General features: G+C 38.8%; 1 protein-coding gene and 1 long non-coding RNA gene across 2 annotated transcripts in view; one reads left to right on the top strand and one right to left on the bottom strand.

The window, feature by feature from the left end:
• Window positions 1-20646, bottom strand: part of LOC101487496 (CUB and sushi domain-containing protein 1) — a 457578-nt gene that overhangs the window by 300091 nt on the left and 136841 nt on the right. The window lies entirely within an intron of this gene.
• Window positions 13805-14438, top strand: LOC143419958 (uncharacterized). The gene is made up of 2 exons (XR_013099985.1): window positions 13805-14194; window positions 14275-14438. It is a non-coding gene; the product is annotated as an uncharacterized LOC143419958 (long non-coding RNA).

Below are 20646 nucleotides of genomic sequence, written 5' to 3'. Positions count from 1 at the left end.
CTGAAGAAATGCAATTTGTAGTTTGTGGCTTTTCCCACAAAATCTCTGAATCTGCAACAAAGCAAAAGAACCGCCATGATAACTGATCATGTCATGAGTACCGACACGTGACTGCAGACAGGATACGTTTCACTGGAACAGTTTGGTGGTCACAGTAAAAGACTATCTTTGATCTTTTAATCTTGGATGGTATGTTCTGAATATAACTACTGCTTCGTCATAATGAAAGAGCCAGTAGAGGCGATATAAGGTTAGAAATATCTGGATGCCTGTAGATTCTTCTTTACAAGGTTAACATAAATATATTTGACTGAAAGGAAATGACTAAAATCAGTGTAGGAAATATGCAGGGTTTTTCCTACACACATTTTTGGCCAAAGCAATTTTAAGCAGCACTAAAAAAACTAAACTATGCCACGTCTGGAGAGTGTGAAAGACAAGACTACAGAGGAATTGTTGCTAAAAAAAAAAAAAGCTAGGGGCAAATAGCTGTTGATAATAATAGGGTAAAAAGATGAATGCTGGTTTTTGACCCAGCATTTCGAGTTTTTGTTGTGGACTCATGATTCATTTCTTTTGGGATTTGATTTATGTTCCTGTTCTATATCTCATTCTTTGAAGTATTTTATTGTTCCCTAGTGCTTTTGAGGTTTTTTCTATGCTTTTCTGATGATGATATTAGTTTCCATTCATATCCAGCCTGTCCTAGTCTCTTCTCTGTGTTTGTATCCCTTTCTGACTCCCCTCTCATGCTCCCATGTTGTTCTGGTCCCTCAGTGTCCTGTCTTTGTGTTTTGTGTCCCGTTTTGTTCTGTCATGTTAGTATGTCTAAGTCCTGGTCCCAGTCTTTATTACTTTCTGTTTTATCTTGATAGACCCTTGTCTCGCGTGAGCTAGGTTCAGTTCTGCTTCCCCTTGTCTCATTGGTTAGTATCAGCTCAGCTGTGTTTCCTCAGGTGTTTCCACTCTGCCCTGATCTCCATTTTTGTACTTATACCCTCACTTTGCTTCTGTTCTCGGTCGTGTTCTCCCTCGCAGTTTTGCCTCCTAGAAGATTGTAGAAGTTGTCCTAGAAGTTATCTTGTGTCTGCACCTGCATTATTTTGTATTATGTTAGAATTCAGCATTAGTCCTGCCTTTGGGTCCAAAACCTGCCTGCCATGACACTTACATAAATCATGGGTTAAGTTTATTTTTAAATTCTGATCATTTCAAACATCTGAAATTCTGAAACTAATTAGGGGCTCTTATATTTTGGCAATGTCATTACATTAAAACATTTGATAATTAGTGACTTTTTAAAAACGTAACACTTTAAAAAGTCCAGTTTATTTCCTATAAGTGTATTTATTTTGAAAACCCAAGGCAGGGTGACCAGATGCTTGAAAATCTAGTCCTCTTCTGTAAGTCAGTGTCAGGTTTTTATTTTTTTTAAATCCACTATTACATATGTGTGTGAATAGAAGAGCAGGTTTAAACTGTGAATGTCAGCTTACACACTTGAAGCTGTGATGATTTGCCTTTAAACTCTAGTGTGACCTGATCTTGACTTAAGATGACTGACTGAAAAGAAATGTGTTTGCGTTTCCCGGTACCATATATCCATACTCAAAAATACAGACAGCCAGGGATACTGACACATAGAAAAATTGGTTTGGATAGACTGAAAATGTTGCAGGTCTATTTTGGGCCAGGTATTATAGTCACATTCAAATACTTGTCTGAGAGAGACAGGCTGTGAAAACACATCCACCAATCAAAGAGAGGAAAAATACAAATCTACTAATTAGAGTGATTAATTTCTAATGAATATATGTCAGTTGTTCACACCTGTCAGTTAAGCATCTATGGTTACCACAGCAATGGGACTCTGTGTAACTATAGTGGAAAAAAATAGTGAGAAATTTCACTCAGCACTACTCTCAAGAAACGACTTATGAAAGAAAAACAATAATTTGTATGCACCTGGTTTAATAATCATGAGTGCCAAAGAAGTTGCTCTCCAAATGGTTATAAAATGTTGCCTATAGAGTGAAAACTGTGCACTCAGTATAAGGTTAAAGAAAGAAAAGGGTTTTTGTCTGCTTCTCACACTCTGAAGATTCCATCCACTGAAATAAATGGATATTTTTCACCACGAAACTTTAATTAAAATATGATTTAACTTCTGGTCTCTACGGCTCACTTGTTGTTAGTGCTGAAAAGCCCCAAACCAACTGTTTTACTCTCTAGCCTTCCTGCTCCTGACATCTAATGCACCTCTTTTGATATTAAGGGGCTAATATGTTCCTTGTGCTTATACATAGCAGGCAATGCTTGCATTCACCAACCTACTAATATAATATAATATAATACTAATATTATATATATATATATACATACACACACACACATATATATATATATATATATATATATATATATATATATATATATTAGGGGTGCAACGATATTCGTATCGATATTGAACCGTTCGATACAGTGCTTTCGGTTCGGTACGCATATGTATCGAACAATACAACATTTGTAATTTATTTTATCAACTTTCCTTCTGACGATGCTGTCTGTGTTGAGCGCTCAGTGAATCTGCGTTCGACTACTCCGCCTAGGCTGCACTGTCGAGCGCAGATCCACTGAGTGCTCCACACAGACAGCATAGTCAGAAGGAAGAGCGCAGGGCAAGCTAGCGAGACAGAAGTTAAGCTCTCCTTGCAACATGGACCTCCCCCACCCTCATTCAGATCTGGCGTTTGGAATTATTTTGGTTTTCATGTGACGTATGACCCTGAAGGTAAGCGAGTCATGGACTAAAGTAAAACAGTATGTTGGATGTGCCATGCAATGCTCAATTACATGGGTGGGAACTAGTGTGTTAGCGCAGTTAGCTCGTTAACGTGTTAGCCGTCTAGCCCCATGCATGGGGCGATCGGCGGTAGCTCGTTAACGGAGATTTGCCGTGTTGTGGTGTTAAGGTCATTTCAACGAGATTAACCTGAAAGCACTAGTGGGAACACAACGAATATGACTGCACATTTACGCCGACATCATCCTAGTGCAAAGACAAAAACAACAAGCATGCTACTAACTTTAGCCGAGTCATTTAGACAGCTGTTAGCACATGATTCTCCTTATGCTGCTGAGAATATAGCCCAGAAGAAGCGGATAGTATAGCTTTTATTTTGGAAAGAGACATTTCTCTGTAATAAACTCTCTTTTCCAAAGATGAGTGATTCCTCAATCAGATACAGGGCTTGCAATATCGCTAGCCTGGCATCCTGGGGCTAGCGATTTTTTCAGTCGGGCTACCCTGCCCGTCGGGCTATTGTAGGAAGGAAAAATATATGTCAATGCTTTTGCATTCTTTCAGAAATGTAGCTGGGTAATTATGTCATTGGCATCTGTGAGCCACTGTCAATATGTGACATATTGAAATTGCGTTTGAATTTGCGCTTGTTTTTTTGCTTTCACTTTGCAATCGTGCGAACTGTGTATAGAGAGCGACAGCACTGATCTGTGAGTGATGATAATTTGTGCACCAATTCCTCTGACATCGTCTTATTAATCGTTAGCTTATTATGCAAACATGACAAGTGAAATCTCCTGCAGCAAGCTTAAACATGTGAGAGGTTGATCGCGCAGAGAATCGCTGAGCTTATGTGAGTGAGTGTGTAAAAGCATTTCAGTTCTGCTGAGCCAAACAAGACAGGTCAGGGTGAAGAAGTGACAGCCAAAGAAAAGCTTACCACAAAACGGAGAAGTTATGACAAATCAGACTATAAGGCAAAAAGAAAGTGCAGCTTTATGGTTTCATGGACAAAATAATTTCTGTGGCTGCAATATGACGAGCTAAATAACCAGGGCTGCACATAAGTGGTCCGCAGGTGCGCATTCGCTGTCAAAATAAAAAACACGCACAAGGGTTAGGGTTAAATTTAAAAACTGTACTTTTGAGTTAAAATATATATTTATAATTTTAATAAATGACAAATTAAAAATGCATGAACATTTTTCTTGTATCGAAAAAATATCGAACCGTGACACCAAAGTATCGAACCGAACCGAACCGTGAATTTTGTGTATCGTTGCACCCCTAAAATATATATATATATATATATATATATATATATATATATATATATATATATATATATGTTGGGGGGGGGAAATAAGAGCATTGGGCGAACTTGGCATGTTGATAAGACATATATAGGTTAAAACAGGATTTCTGTCATAACCCCACACAACCCCATCATTTTATAATTTGTATTTTTTTCTATTATTGCTTGATTGACCCAATATGCAATTTCAGTACACTTTCTTAACAATACATAAAAAGTATGCGACTAACAAAGGGAAAGAGAAAAAAGGAAGAGGTAAAAGGAAAATAAAGACAGACATTGGAACAAGACTCTAACTAATGCAATCAAAGCAAGAACAACAATGAGTCTGGATTCTGGATTCATTTTATCCATTTCATTTTTGGGATGGGACGCAACAAAGGAGAAAATGAAAGTGACAAAGTGGAAAAAATGTAGACGTCCAGAAAATAAGGTTTGAGAAAGAGAGGGGAAAAGGTAGATGGACAAAAAAAAGACAGTAAAAGGAGTAATTCACTTACACTACTGAGCAAAAGAGAGGACAGTGAAAACAGAGAACAGTGAAAAATGAATAATTCTAATTCTCTGGCCTCAGAGCAAGGACACAAAGGACAGACAATAACAGATGAAGGGAGCATGCAGAAAGCAACAACCAGCGAGAGAGATGGAAGAAAGCAAGGAAACAGAGAAAATGGAGGAAAGACAATACTGAGAGGGGCAGGAGGAGGGTAGTAAGACAAGAAGTGAGAAGTAAGAAAAAACTGTTTCACCTTAAAGTACAAAAACAAAAATGTTTTTTAAACTTACCACAGTAGTGTCTGACACCTCCATTATTTGTTCCTGTCTATGCAATGTACCTTTTATTAATTGTTGGTTTATCTGGAATTTGATGTGCTTCCTGTGACTAAGGATTTTAGTGCCTGTAGCTAGGTTAATTAACTGTGAACTATTTTAATCCAGTAGAGGATGCTGTAAGTTAATGTAATATTGCAATTGCTATGATTAAATGAAAGAAATTTTAGTTCATTATTCTATATAAATCTTTTCTATACTGTTCTGATGGCTTATCTTGTTTTATTGAAGCAAAATTTACTTGTGCTTACTATTTTTATAAAGTAATTAAATTATACCGATAAATCCACTTTCTTTTAAGATGTTTGCATACTTATATTTGTGTTAGCAAGGAGTAAGGAGATCTAGTGTCAACTAATGCACATCATGTGCCTACGTGTCCAAATGTTTTCGTTGGTAGTGTGGTAGTGTCTACTTTTAAAACCCGTGTACTGCATTTTCTGTGCATTTTCTATTTTTCTGAACCAGAAAGAGAATTAGCTGTGCACAGGCTACAATAAATCACCTTAGTGGCCCACAAGGGACAACACTTGCATTCTCACATTAATATTTCACCACTTAACAAATAAGACATGAACAAAGTAAAATGGCTATAACTAATTATCAGGAGGTTGCCTTCCTCCTGAATTTTTAATTTCATGGGCATAGGAACTCTCAAGGACATTTAGTTCTGGACCAAGGTTAAATTTAGCCACTGGTCAACGATTTAGAGAGGGGATGGCTCCATACTGATCAAAGAGGTACTGGATGCATTATGGAATAACTGGGGATGAAAACAGCAAAGGTTTGAGAAGGGCTTGGAGCAAGCTGTGGAATCAACCTTGATCTATATTTAACTAAAACAGGTTTTTAATAAACTGGAAAGTGATTAAAGCAGCGTTATATGCCTTTTTTAGTATTTGGTGTATACAAATGAGATGTTGTAAATCATCACAAGCAGTCCAAAATATGAACTTCAGGCAAACTGTATTATAGTGAATATGCTCAGACACAATCATTAATATTCCTTTTCCCTGTCCAAACTTTCACTAAGAGTAAAACAGAGCTGTGATTTCTGTTCTTAAATTGAGGATTGACCAGGAGACAGATGCAAACTCACATGTGCGCACACACACGCACACATAAGACTGTTGGTCAGTCGGTAGGTCAATTAACGAGCAGTAATCGTCTAGCTGTCACTGCACTGATGGACCAACATGATTCCATGTCCCCATCCATCTCTCTCGCGCTCTCTCTCTCACTTTCTCAATCAGGCAAACACACTGGTGCTATGCCTGTTTGACATTTATATGAAAATAAGTGAGCTGCTTTTGGAATATTTGACTGTTTATGCAGTCAGTCAACTGTTCACCCAGTCAACCAGCTTATGTAATCAGATAGCCACTCAGTGATTCCAGCCAGCTGGTCTTTACAGTCAACCAACCAACCAGCCAGTCATTTTGCCTGTGTGCCTTTCTGCTTCTTCGTCCATCTGTCTAACTGTCCATCTGTATCTGCCCGACCAGTCTATCAAATAGCTAGCATCTCTGATCATGACATATTCTTCTAATCACCAAGATAAGTGTTTAAACTGGATGTAGTGTGGTAATAAAGCATGCCATCATATTGGAAATTAGTCTCAGCGCATTCACAAAATTACTTCATTATGATAGCTCCTCCACATTGTACTTAGGGAAAACATGGAAAAGACAATATTCTGTATTTGAACAAAAATAAATCTAGAGACACATAAAATCTTGGCAAAGCTTTTCTAGAAACATAAAAAATTGTGAAATCTGAACAAATGAAAAATCATGCTGTCTGATTGAATTGCAGTTCTTGTTTTGTTGAAGGACAGAACAGCATTGCTAATCACCTGCAGTCTACTACAAGCCAAAGAAGGAATATGTGGTGACAGCCTCCTATCCTCTATTTCAGGGGTGTCAAACTCAAATACACAGTGGGCCAAAATTCAAAACTGGAACAAAGTCGCGGGCTAACATTAATATTTATTGAAAAAAAAAATCTTCCTCCAGATATAAGAATGAATCTTTTCTTATGGACTCAAATAAGTTTTTCTGGAAAACTGAATATGGAACAAGAAAAGCTTAATACTAAACAATATATATATTAGCTGTATAATACCAGTAGGCCAGCTCTAATAGTAATTTGGTATGGCTTCGCGGGCCAGAGTTTGACACCTATGCTCTATTTATTTGACATTCTGGTCCCATTGCCACTTTACTAATTTGTTGTTGTAGCTAACCGTCTCCAAACAAGTGTCTTGTTGCATGCTCAGTCATCCAGGTAAGAAAATCCCAAAAGGTTGATTCAGTTCGTCTGGATGTAGCGTTTTCAGTGGGAATGCTACGTCCAGATGAACAGAACCAACCTTTTAGGGCGTCTCCAAAGAACATTTAATCGTATGCCCAATTGTTATTATCTACCCAAATCGGGCACCAAGTAGCGAAACATAGCGCACCCACTGAATACTTTGGTGTTTACATGTCCCCCCACTTATCTTTTAAAACATCAGGTTACCTTCCCAGTCCCTCTCTTTGTGTGTGTGAACTTAGCATATATGAGAGTACTAACCCAATAAGAAAACTTTCAAATCGGGACTCTGAGTGAATGTTTCACCACATGTCCTTGCACTCTTCTGGTAAATTTGGCTTACAAGTGGTCCACCAAGCAGAAAATTTCAATAACTTTTAAGCTTTTAGAGTTTGTTCAAACAGCTTTCTGAAGCTCTCTGTATTTCAGGCAGCCAACTGAAGTGGAATAGATTATATGTGAATGAAAAAAATATACAGCATTGACGTTTGTCATCAATGCTCTGACCTCATCACTCCCCACAAGGAAGTACCAAGCAGGGAATAAAGGTTTTCAAATGCTACATGAGTCACATGAGTAAAGTTACTGTGGGCATGCGGCGAATGAATAAGCAGAGTAGCGATGGCTTAAGTACAAGCCATGATTAAAAATAGAGGAGTCAGATTTAGACCAATCGACCAAAACATTAAAACCACTGACCGAGAAGGTGGATAACAATAATCATCATTTTAAAGTGCAGGGCTCCAAACTCAGGAGTTTCCAACATGACAAACCAAAAGGTCCCGTGTCCGATTTTAAGTCAATTTGAGTCTACCTTGTACAGGCCTGTTTCCAAAATGCTGAGATTTGTATTGTAAATAAGAACAATGCATCATAATCACATTGTCAGTGTTCTCTATGCCTGTGTACAACGGCACGCACTGCAATTTACGCTGACTGTCCTAAAGGTGTTCAAGTGGAACACATGCAGGAGTAAGAGGTCAGACAGAATAGCAATGATCTTGAAGGGTAGATAGGTCCAACTCATATCATATAAGGTTCTTGCTTTTGATGGACGAAGATGGCCAACTTTTCAACTTATCTTTTTTCCCCCCTTTTCATCTGTCTTTAGGCTCTGGCATTTATGAAAATATACGCAAACTACACAGTCACTGTAGAGTATATGGCTTTCACTTGCCAACACTGGATACACCACACACTTGTACAACAGATGTATGCCTTGTGTTTACTTGTTTAAATCTCTAATTCTGGGCCTTGAAACATTTTTCAAGATTGTCAAATGGAGCACCAGTCTATCCGTGACACAACGTAGCACACAGTAAATGAACAGACAGGAAGTGATTTGTTTGATAAAGACAGATTAAGAGCGTAGTGGATAACCAGTAAGCAGATAACGGAAGAAAACTTTAAAAAGAAGGGAACACGTTTAAAAAAATGACACTTTATTTTTTTTCCAGGGGTGGAAGATTTTTCTTTAATAAAAACAGCCAGAGATAAATGGCAGGGAACATGGTGAGCAAGCAAACGGTGTTGGTAGAAGATCTGTTGTAAATTACTGCCTTGGCAGAGTTTCCTGTACAAACTGTAGACAGTATGCTATGAAAAAGCACTGTAGCATCTAGAAACAATGGATGAACACATTCTTGGCAACAGGATTTTGAACTTTGGGGAAATTTTGGTAAAGAAAAATAAATAAATAAAACAGGAATCCTCTTATCTGAAGTGAGTGGGAGAGAGAAGGCATGATAGAGATTGGCCTAAGGCAAGATGGACCTTTTTACTCTGTGTGTAACACTTAATAAACTACTGTAATCATTCTGAATTCTTATAACTCATGAAATCATGATCAAAACTACAAGCAAAGACATTGTTGGGACAATATGATAAATGTCATCGAATGTAACCACAGATAATGTGTTACACTGTTAATGAAGATATATAGTTGTACTTAGGGACATGTAATTTGCTAGATTAATTTAGACCCGTGGCAATGGAATAGTTTGACAGTCTACTCAAGGGTAGCTATTTTGGCCTTAAGCAATCTTTTAAAAAACATTACTTTTAAACACTGGCCCTTAAAAGTATACCTGAGATGTTTAATGCTGTTCTGTTGCTTGTTTTTGAGGAGAAGAGAAGAGAAAGTTGGTTTTCAAGAAATATTTGTTTTCACAGGTCTGAAAACATTTTCTTAATCAAATTAAGAAATAGACAAAGAGATGTTATTCTAAAGGTAAATTAAAGATCTTCGGTGTAAGTTACCCGCTGAGATACTGCTGTGCCACAGTTCAGATGTATACTGTAGCACTGCTGCAGTGTTCTGAGGAGTTGTATGCCTTGCTAAAGGGCCCTTTGGCAATCGGTGGTGCTTTATGCAAGCAATAAGAGAGTATGAACCCTACTGATTTTCTGGCGTCCTCAAGCAACACCTTGCAGAGCAATTCCCTTAAACTTGAGCCTGAAGCCTAGAAAATCCCAAAGTGTCTGTCAAGCTGTCTGTCAACCACAGACGGTCTAGTCTGTGTGCTTTTGTGCTAGCCCATGTGTACACCGGTATGTAACAAAAACAACCAATGCATTTCCATCCCACCAATGGTTCAACTATAGAATTTCCACTTCAAATCAACAGCAAAATTGTTAAATTACATGCACCTGACACCACAGTGACTAATGACTGTGCAGTGGAAGGTTTTTATCAAGCACAACATCAACAAGCACATCAGCAAAATGTCTCTATTTACCTCGAAAATTGATTTAATTGTCAGAGCAAATCATTTATCTAGATAGATAGATAGATAGATAGATAGATAGATAGATAGATAGATATCTTTCTCAGTGTCACATAATTAAAGTACAAATTAAATTCCCCCTTGAATTCCACAAATGTTGTCTCCATATGTTTTTTCCTTATTTTCCTTGACTTGCAATCCACACCAATTATTACAATTATATTGTAATTATATTAAAAATGCAAATTACTTTAATTTTTTTTTCGGGGGGGGGGGGGGGGGGAGTCACCATGACTTTAGGTCACAATAGGTACAAAGCTTCACGAAATCCCACAGGGACCAATTTGTCTAAGCTGTGGTAAGGAACAGGAGCAGTGAGTAGGCAGCTGGCACCCAGCCACATCTCACTGGGTTGTAGACCAGTGTTTTTCTAACTGTGAATCTGGTCTTAACATGGGTCACTGTTTGCTTCAAGTGGGCTCTTGGAACATGATGTTTTATTGAACGTGAATATCAGCTTGAAACAGTGAGGTTCTAAAAGGTGGTTCCACTTGATAAAAGCACTGATTTGCTTCTCGATGGTAAGATAAGGTAATACATCTAGTCAATGGACCGTAAAACGACTAACTCTGACTCAAGTGAAAAATTCTTTTAAAGCAAGTCGTGTTGTTGGCAGAGACTTTTCATCCAGTAATTGCAATAAAAAAAAATGTTTTACTTGAACATAATGTTGGGGTTGTGGAGGTTTACCAAGCAAACTCTAGATGCTGGATTTCACTGTTAGATTTCATCTGGAGGGACATAAAGTTTAAATCTGGTCACAGAGGTTTGACTGCTTTTTTGAAAAGCCTATTCTGCCTAGCATCAGCAGCATCAGCAAGGGTTTATGGGTATCCAGACTTCTGGCTGTTAGCCAAGGCTCTAGGTCCTTCAGACTAAAGTACTTTCTATTTCTCTGTCTCCGTCTCACTCACACAAACACACACAACCTTGGTTCCAAGTCTATCGAGGCATAATGTGCATTGCACCCTTCGCACCTCCTCAACCTCATATATTGTTGCTGTGTCATAAACATTGCGTAAAATGCATCTGTCACTCAGCATTGTCTTTTTTTGCGTAACAACGAAGGACTTATTGTTTTGGCTTAAAACTCAACAAATGGTGACTTACAAAATGAAAACTTGCTGTCAGAGAAAATGAGAATCATTACAAGAAATCCTTATTTAGAAAGGAGGTACTGGGATTATGTTCTTTCCTAAATACCCCATATGATGTTCCTTCATAACAAAATACAGCTAAAATCAAAGGCACAAAAACTATGTTTATACCAAAATAGTCCCGATTAAAAAAGAAATGCTGAAGAAAATAGGTCCATAACCCTGTTTGATCAAACATTTTTAAAGTATACATATATATTACTTATTAAACAGTGTTTCTTTTCTTTTTAATTCAGGAGCCGACATCTGAAGCCTGGATTTTACTTTCTGCATTTGTGAGTCCAAATGATGTAAATTTCATCATCAGATAGTGAAGACAATGCGCCTGCACGTTTTTTGTGATGATGCAGAATTTACATTACAATGCGGCAGTTACACATGTGGGCCTTGAGTTCATTTCAAGAAGTGTGACAGGAATGACTACTACAGTACAGAGGTCGGGTGTCCAGCTGCCTGTGTCTGTAACGGATAATAATCTAGGCTTAAGAGCTGCTAAAAAAGGACAAAAAGGAGAAAAAAGTGTAAAAAGAAATGTGGCAGTGGCGAAAAGTTAAAATAAAACAGGCTCAAAGCCTAACTTTGGCTCTTTTTCATCTGTAATGTGAGCCACTTTAACAAACAAATAAACAAATAAAGAGTTGAAGGTTGTTAATTTAAGTTATGGATTTGTGCCAAACATAGGGTCTCTTGGCAAATCTGCTTATCCATGTCACGAAAGACTAAATTTAAGTAAACAGAAAAAAGAACAATGATTGAATTTCCGATTAAATAAAGATGGAATTTTTTATTACTCTTGTGTGTTCTTTAGTACATCACCACTTTGTTTTTGTTGTTGCTGAGACTGTTTCAGTGACAGTTGTTGATGAGCCTTATGTATAGGATGCAGACAGAGAAAATATGAATGTAGGTATCATTCAGTACTGTGCGTTTACCCTAACTTCCAGGCAGATATTGTTCCTCGTTAACACTCGTCATGGGGGAATTAACAAAGTGGGCTGTTAAACCACCCATCGCCTCTGCCGGTACAATCATGACCTGAACTTGTTTGTACTGTGCTGGCAAATCAATCAACCGGATTACTTTTAATGACTGGTAATTCAGTTATTCACATTGTTTCCATTGTTTCTCTACCAAGGTAGAGTCAAAGCAGAGGCATTTTTCAGCGCTCTTTGATTCTGTCTGTCTAGCTATAAAAACTAAAAAGCTGAATTCCATGAAACCTGGTGGAGAAATGAGAATTGATAAAAGGAAGAACCCATTAAACTTTAGACCAGATCCAGCCTACGTTCTTTTAAAATGCAAAACAGGCCACTGGCATTGGCTTTGGGAGAGGATTCCTTCCCCAAATCTAAGTTAATATATTTCATTGTATACAGTATATCCACTAATTGTTATCCGACAAGTATTTCAAACCACGGACCTATCTCAAACAAGCTTTCCTGATTCATTTTCATCATCTTTCTGGTTGGAGTATTAGAACACACTGTACTTTCACATTTTTTGAGGAGGATTACATTTTGGTCTGAACATCTGCTGAGACTTGCCAACTGTCAGTAAGGCAGAGTGAACGACATACTGTGGAGCTACTGTACAAGTAAAAAGTCCTTGTCACTGTCAGCAGTCAGAGTTAACTGAACTGAAAACTAAAAATAGGTTTATGTGGAGAGAGCTACAGGGTGGATACATAAACATGCATTCAAACTGGACTTTAACCTTTCACATTTCTCTTTTAACTCTCATGATTCTCCCCCTCTTGTCTCTCTGTTCCAGACTGTTACTTCTCTCCTTTGTTTCCCTACCTTCGTATACCCAATCTATCTTTTTTCATTTTCTGTAATACAGCACAGTCCAGCTATAAGAACCCATCAATCAAAATACTTACAGGTGTACAATCATTACGATTAGGCATAGTGCCACATATAAAAACACATACAGCTGCTGTACTTGAGTTATATTGCTAGAAGCATCAGACACATCCACACTCACAGCATAAGGTGCTTCAACCATGACTCCACATAAATTTCACAGTCTCACGAAGAGATTGCTCATAACTAGTTTGAGGGCCAAATAGACGGTGTGGGATCATCCTGACAGGGAGAACGACGAGCTCAGAGCACCTCCAACCTCTACAAGTAAAAACTTGCTGATGTCAAAAATGTACAAATTTAAAAGAAAACAATAAATACAAATAAATACAAAGTTCAAAACTAAGCCGAAACACATGCAAATGCCAATTATGGAGCTGAATAAAACAAAGCAGGAGCACTATCTGTAGCAGCTTGGATTGCTCCAGCTGCACCCTCCAGGTAGCCCTTGTTTCTGTTCCAGCCACCAGATGGGGTTGCCTCAAACAAAAAAGGAATTTAAGACACTGCAAACCAATAATAACTTTGGCTCAAAACAGCGATTATTAATATACAAAACTAGCAGGCTCACTGAGTGTGCTAACATGGGCACTGGCACAAAAATGTGTTAAATCACACAAACAATGTCACATGCATAAACATGCATGATAGAGTTGAAGACAAAATGTCATGGTCTGCGGTGGGTGGCTGGAATTTCCATAAGGCTCCTGAACTGACCTGGGATCCGCCCCTGGGCAGGGCCAACTCCAGCTCCCGCACACCTGGAGCCTATTGCAGGCAATCAAGCCAGAGGGATTTAAACCACACGTTGATGTTCATTCACTGCCAGTTTGTCATCAACACATGTTGGTAACAGGCCGTATACGTTAAGTTCTTGCTGTGATTCATCCTGTTAACACGACTCTCTTGTGCTACAGTTGCTGTATCCACCTTGGCTCACACTCCACCTCTGGACTCAGGATACCTAGTAATCATTCTGGAAATCTCTCTGTGCCTCACCTGCCTGCCCTCCTGCCATCACACTCCATCTGAAGCCCCGGATCTCAGGCCAGCTTTTCCACGCCACTCAGCCTCCCCTGGATCTTCATCACCCCCCTCTCAACACTCCAGGTCCCTAACTGCAAGTAAGAATTGCTGCTCTTACAACTGGCCACTGCAGAGCTGCCTTCACTACCTACCCAACTCCTATATCCTCTTCCTTCAGTGTGACTGTTCCCCACTCAGCTCCGTTCTGCATCTCAGGCCTCATTCCCTCGCCATAGCCACGTTCCCCAGGCCACGCCGCACCAAGACTCCACGTCTCGTTGTTTTTTTTGTCTTTGCCACGTTTTTCTCTTGCACTTAAACCTAATAAATTGTTGCATCATCTGCTGTCTCCGCTCTGGGTTTCTGCACCTGAGTCCTGTTCAGTACCGGCCACCCGGCCACGTGACACAAAAGAAAGTTAAAGATGAAAATAAGTTGAATATGTACAACCCCGATTCCACAAGAGCTGGGCTGCGTTTAAAAAAATGTATTAAAAACAGAATGCAACGATTTGCTAATCTCATAAAGTCATATTTTATTAACAATAGAATATAACAATGACTGTCAAACGTTAAACTGAGAAAATTTGTCATATTAATGAAAATATTGGCTAATTTGATGTCTGGGACATGAGGCACTGTTTGACATGGGACGCTAGCTGCTCACTAGTCCTGGGTCTTTTTGTTTAGTTTAATTTCATTATGTGTCAAATGCTTTCAATTGGTAAAAGGTCTGGATCTCTTCTACTTCTTCTACTACAAAGCCATGCTGTTGTAATAGATGCAGTATGCGAATTAGCATTGTCTTGCTGAAATCTGTAAGGAGATGTCATCTGTATATATACTTTTTTGGCACTGACGCTGACTTTCCAGATTTACGAGCTGTCAGTGTTATTAGCAATAATGCACTGAGGGATGCAGGCTTCTGATCGCCGATAACAAGCCATATGCACACAAGTATCCCTTTTTAGTCTTTGTCTCAACACTTTTTACATGAGCTTCAGCCCAGAAAAGATGGCAGGATTTTGGGATCATGTTCACGGTTTCTTTGCATGACAGAGCTTTAAGCTTGGTGGATGGTTGACAGACAATGATTTCTGAAAGTGTTCTTGACCTCATGCAGTGATTTCCAGAATCATGCCAGTTTTTAGTGCATTTCTGCTTGAGTGCCCGAAGATTATGTGCATCCATTACTGATTTTAAGCCTTTTCCTTTACGCACAGAGATTCCCCCAGATTCTTTTTATGATATTACTGTATATAGTATAGATAGTGAGATATTCCAAGTCTTCTCAATTTTTACATTTAAGAACATTATTTTAAAACACCTACGCGCAATTAGTGTCGTATCAACTCTAAACTACCTCTTATTGAAGGCTACAAGGAAACAACGACCATGAAAACAGAGTCACACTACAAAAGCCAGTGAGACAAAGTAGTTAGGGAGACTGGAAACAGGGGGGAACCCAGCTAAAACTCATTGGGGAAGTAAGGTTGGGAAAAGTACAACTGAACACTAAACACACAGGACATAAGCTACCAAATTAATACAGGAGATAACTAAACGGGAACATCACAAATGAAGGCTTGACAGTACATGGGTAACACCAGGGGAAGCAGGGTAGAATGACCCAGGGACCATCTCAGTTAACTGGGCACAGACTATCTTGATGAATGCTTTGAAGTTTAGATTTTCTTCCTGTGCTTGTGTAGGATTCCTACATCCACACTCCAAAAGCATGCATTTTGGGTTGGTGACTCTAAACTGACTATGGTTGTGAATCAGATAAAGTGCTTATGCTTGGCTTAGCTGGTGTTTAAATGTGACTTGGGACATTTTGAGTCAGTAAGTCTAGAAAAACATTAAATAACTGCAGCTACATTACATTTAAATCAACATAGACACTTTCCTGATAGTTTATTATCAATTCTGGAACTACAAAAACACTTATTGTGATCCGTGACTCGCTACCTGGACATATGTGTTTGCATGTGTATCTGGTTACGTGGCCTGTGTCTAAACAAACTCGAACCTGTATGCATATATTTGTCATTTCCGGTGTCTGTGTATTTGCATTGTTTTGTGTGTGCGTACGGCATGCACATGTGTATTGTTTTATGAGTGTGAATGTGTGTGTTTGACCACATTGAAAAGCGTATAATCCGGCGCTATGGGCAATATCAACAGAGAAAACCACTGGGCTAAAGTAGGCCAAGCTTCCCTTTAAAATACACACACATACATACAGATAGAGGCGCACGCAGCTAACACAAACACCACATCACCGATCCACTGTGGGGGAGAAAGGCACTATTTGACAAACCATTAAAACTGATTCTCTATGCTTCTGAGACAGTGAGAGGGGGGGGAGGAAGAAGAGCACAGAAAGGGGTAGATTAGAGAGAGGAAGTGAGAATTAGGAGACCCCCACCCCTCATCCCTCACCAGTGTTGGTCAAGTTACTTGAAAAAAGTAATCAGTAACTAATTACTGATTACTTCCCCCAAAAAGTAATCCCGTTACTTTACTGATTACTTATTTTCAAAAGTAATTAGTTACTTAGTTACTTTTTAAAAACACGATTTACAACCTGAATAGGTGATAAAGCGATAGATCTTTCAGCCCAATTCTACTTTTTCTACATAATCCATCATACAAAATGTAATCAAATGGAAAAGTCTCTTTTTAAAACTTGTTTTATTAGTTTTAATCTTTTAACTTTATGCATCAAGCAAAAATTTAATTATATGCAACATTCTCTGACTGGAAGAAATTTGTTTAATATTTAAACCTATTTTCTGCACATTCCAGCACATAATTTTTTTGTGTGTGTTTACACTCACTCTTTCAAATAGATGCAAGTAAAACACAGCAGAAAATAAATAAAATCAAAGACTCAGCGGTCCTTTTGCTCTATTTTCACCTGTAAAGCAGGACTAGGGTAGGCGGAGGTTTACCCTGGTGCAGGTGTGCTGCGGCGGTCAGTGGAAGAATCCGCGAGTTTCTCTGTGAATTTCCCATTACGTCGTAGTGCACTCGGTGCTTGCTTGGAAGTTTAGGGGTTTTTTTCGCTGTAAAAAGAAGTTTTCTTTCCACGCACAACGGACGCTAATGTTTTTGTCACTTTTTATGGAATCAAACTTAAAGTAAGGTCAGTACTTCCACGCTTTAAACGCTGATACTCTCTCCCGCACTCGATATATTATCCACTGTTGATCTGCAGAGAGCTGTTGTCACGAACGTCGCACTTGCTTACGTCACTGTCATGAGACTTTCTCGCAAAAAAATCACGGTTTTAGTAACGCAGTAACGCAGCGTTCCTACAGGAAAGTAACGGTAATCTAATTACCGTTTTTGCAATTGTAATCCCTTACTTTACTCGTTACTTGAAAAAAGTAATCGGATTACAGTAACGCGTTACAAGCTGCCCATCTCTGCCCCTCACCACATTACCTCTTTTACGCCCGCTCTTTCTCACCATCTCACTCTTCTCTTTATATCTGCCAGGTTTGTTTAGAAGTCCGTGACATGTGTCCTCTACACGTCTGTGTGTGTGTGTGTGTGTGTGTGTGTGTGTGTGTGTGTGTGTGAGTGTGTGTGTGTGTGTGTGTGTGTGTGTGTGTGCTGGGTACGTGTTTCTGTGCTGTAACTGAAAGATTTTTGACAAGGTGTGAACATTAAAAGCCTCCACAGTCACATTCACCCACAGGCCTGAGGGAAGGACACCTTCACACACTCATCAATGCACATGTGCATATACACATATTTTAAATACACCTAGATTCATGTCTGCTCACAGACATAGAAAGACAAAAACGACCAAGTTAGAATTATCACCCAGCTTTACACTCAGCTGGAAAGATCAAGACCAACGTGGTGAAAAAAGACCACTTAAAGCAGGCCAGTAGATGTAACCCCTATTCACATGGAGCTGGTGTTACTTGGGGACTTCTAATCATTTTTATAATTGCTCAAGCCTTCAAAAGTCTCTTGAAACCCCTCTTCAGGAGAACTATGTAGGCTGCAGTGGCAAAGGAGAAGGAATGGAAAGAGTGCAAATTACGTGTCACCACACAGGTCTCACTAATAATAAAAAAAAAACCCCAAGATGAAATCCATTAAAAAAAAGAAATCTCAAAGCATAATGAGATAGATACGAATCTTTTGCTGTGCTGAACAGACTCAACAATTGTTATATTAATGTGTTAGCTGGCTGGCAACCATAGATCAACCTTCAGATGAAATCAGTTGAACTTGTGTAAAACGCCAATGTTAGGGTGAAAGTTCTAAATCAACCTGATCCTGACCATAAGGTCCCCTGGTGATAATAGTTGAGGTGCCAGGTGAGCAGGGCTTTTGATGAGCTACTGATGGAATACTTTGATTGTGATCACGTCAATGTTCTGCACTTCACTCAGACCGCACAGTGTTCGCCGACAGTCTGATAAGATGGCTTGTTATTACTCGATTTATAATTGTCAGTGCTTTCTTTTTGAAAAGCTTTATCCACATTTACAAATCTACCAAAGAGCAAATGTGACAGGGAGAATTCTAGTTTGGCTTTTAATGGAATATGCATGAAAACACTAGAATTTATACTTGAATTATACGGTAACTCTTTCCAACTTTGAAAAAAATAATGAATAAATAATCCTACTGGATAACCCTCCGACCACTGTCCTCTCTACAGCGAAGTGACCTCTTCCCTCCCCCTGTCTGGCCTCACTGTGTCTACACCTGCTACTCTGTGCCATGCCTGACCTTGTCAAAACATCTCTTCAACACCTTCAGGAAATTAAAAATGAAACAATTTCATTAGTCATTAGTAGCTAGTAGAAATAAAAATAAGAAATCACCCTGGCTGATAACAGCACAACAAAGGTTCACAATTTTGGCTCTAATGATCACTCAGCATTCAGTACAGAGCTCTTAATCCTTAATTAGAACACTGTTATTTAATTGTTGCATTGATACATGTTGGAGGAAAGAAAAGCTCTGCTCCATTTAAACCAACAGCAGAAAAACAGCTCAATTAATGTGTCTGGATACAAACCTGCAGATCACCATGACCGAGAATGTAGAAGTGAAACGTCCCTGCAAATCCCCTTCGACTATACAAGCAACTGTGATTATGTTGGATTTGACAGTTTATTGTGTTGCTGATTTTGCCTGTTTTTGCAGAATTTGAAGGATAAAATAGCAATAAAGCTATTTTTTGGAAGCAATAAAGCAGAAAAAGTACAATGAAGAGGTAAATGTAACATGAAGGTTCTTGCTGAACTTATTCACTGGGGTATGAAATATGACTGATGAGAGAGATCCCCCTCCTCCACACCCTTACTCATCCTTGTTTGATTGATTGCCACCCTTCTGTTGAAACTGTAATCCTTCACTCTGCTTTCAGGCGAAGACAGAGATGCTGGACAAGCTAGAGTACTGTGCCTTTTTTTGAAAAAAAAAAACAAAAACATATATTCAAGCATTACTTGATGCCTGCAGTCTTAAAATATTTCATCCTTTTAATATGAAGATCAACAGCATGTGTTGTTAGTTGCTTTTAGTGTTTCATTTGTAGCAGCAAAGTATTTTTTACATGCAATATTTGAGGCAGAGTGTTTCGCATGTCTTTAAACATCACTGGAGAGGATCATTAACTTTGAAAACACAAGTTAATGTGAGTAATGGTTGAAGGTGGCTGGGGGCACAGATGGTGACTTGAAAGCCTGCCAGGAGTTATTGTGCTAAAACAAAGAATGAGCACAACTTAAAAACATTTTGAAAGGCAGCAATCCCAGCACCTGGCAAAGTCAATAACATGTCATTTCATGTTATTGGGCAGGAAAAGACTTCTTTACTGCTGTTTTCAAATATTCAAAGTAACCCTGTGCTAAAATGACAAGAGAATGAAGACACAAAAGATGGTGAAAATGAACGTGATTCTCAGGCTGTGACAAAGGCTGCAATGAGAAATTAGCTCTGCTTGGAAAATAACAAGATTCAACATTAGTCAGTGTTAGCATGATTCAAGCGCTCAGACCTTAAAAATGACTCAGACAGTCAGATCCTACGCACAGTGTCACATGCAGAACTGAAAGATAAGAGAGGTATGAAAAATGCTGTGCCATAAAATCAGCCAATCTGTCCATCAATCAGTCCATCAGTCAATCCACCCATCCATCTATCCATCTCTCTATCCATCCATTCATCCATTCCTATTACCCCGTTTCTCTTTTTGCTTTATCTACTTTGGGAGCCTTTTAGTACCAGAAACCATGGAATTACCTTTCAATTTGATCACATTTTATCAGGAAAGCTGCAGGGATTCATTGGATCAAACCATCGTTTCCAGTTTTCACTGCTGTCTGCACCTGTTAGAACATATCTCCTCAAATCCTCTGTACTCACTTCTCCTCTGTTCAACTTCAGTCATACTCTTTACCCCTTAGTTTGTCTTGCCGCTTGTATTGTCTCTCTTGCCCTCTTCGCTTCATCTTTTGCACTCCCTTCTCTTCTTGTTCCACTTCTATCATCAAAACTACCCTGGCATTTTC

Source organism: Maylandia zebra, linkage group LG1, assembly GCF_041146795.1.
Source record: "Maylandia zebra isolate NMK-2024a linkage group LG1, Mzebra_GT3a, whole genome shotgun sequence".
In the NCBI taxonomy this organism is placed as follows: domain Eukaryota; kingdom Metazoa; phylum Chordata; class Actinopteri; order Cichliformes; family Cichlidae; genus Maylandia; species Maylandia zebra.
The sequence above is the reverse complement of the archived record's forward strand: the minus strand, read 5'-3'. Positions and strand labels throughout refer to the sequence as shown.